Raw genomic sequence first — 659 nt, 5'->3', positions numbered from 1 at the left:
AGGGTTTTCAAGGCTGTGGATCTTTGTGGGAGCAGAAGGGCTCATCTTTATCCCATGGAGCAGCTGGTGGTTTCAAACTGCTGACCTAGCAGTTCACAGCCTGATTCGTAACCTTGCGCTACCAGAGCTACAGATTTTTTTTCTCTCTTGGCTCCCTTCTATCCCTTTTCTGTGATTATAGACTACAGTATTCAATCTAGTTTTGTTTTCTCTTTTTGTTGTTGTTTTGGGGTTTTTTTGTTTTTCCTTCTTGTTTTTTTTTTTTTTTTTGCTGGTGACATTTAGCTATTTTATGCTCCCCCTTCTACATTTGGGGGACTCTTTTGCTCCCTGTATTACCCAAGAAGAGACAGCAACTGCTGCCATATACTCAAGATACAATCACACTCTATAAAACACTAAAATCCAGGCAAGAACCAATGCTAACTTCCATATACCAGAGAGGCAGACAACACCTGTGAAAGTTACTCTGAGTAAAGCAATAAGAAGAGTGAAAAGGGACGACCACATCCTGATCACATCTATCTGAAAGCAAGCAGAAAGCATAAAAAATACCAAAACACATACTCGATTCAGTATTAAGCCACAGATAAACAATAAACATGTCCAAAAAGCAAAAGCATATGACCATATCAGCACATGTCCAGAAACAAGATAAA

The sequence above is a fragment of the Chrysochloris asiatica genome, unplaced genomic scaffold, assembly GCF_000296735.1.
Source record: "Chrysochloris asiatica unplaced genomic scaffold, ChrAsi1.0 scaffold00680, whole genome shotgun sequence".
In the NCBI taxonomy this organism is placed as follows: Eukaryota; Metazoa; Chordata; class Mammalia; order Afrosoricida; family Chrysochloridae; genus Chrysochloris; species Chrysochloris asiatica.
This window is presented reverse-complemented; position numbering follows the sequence as displayed.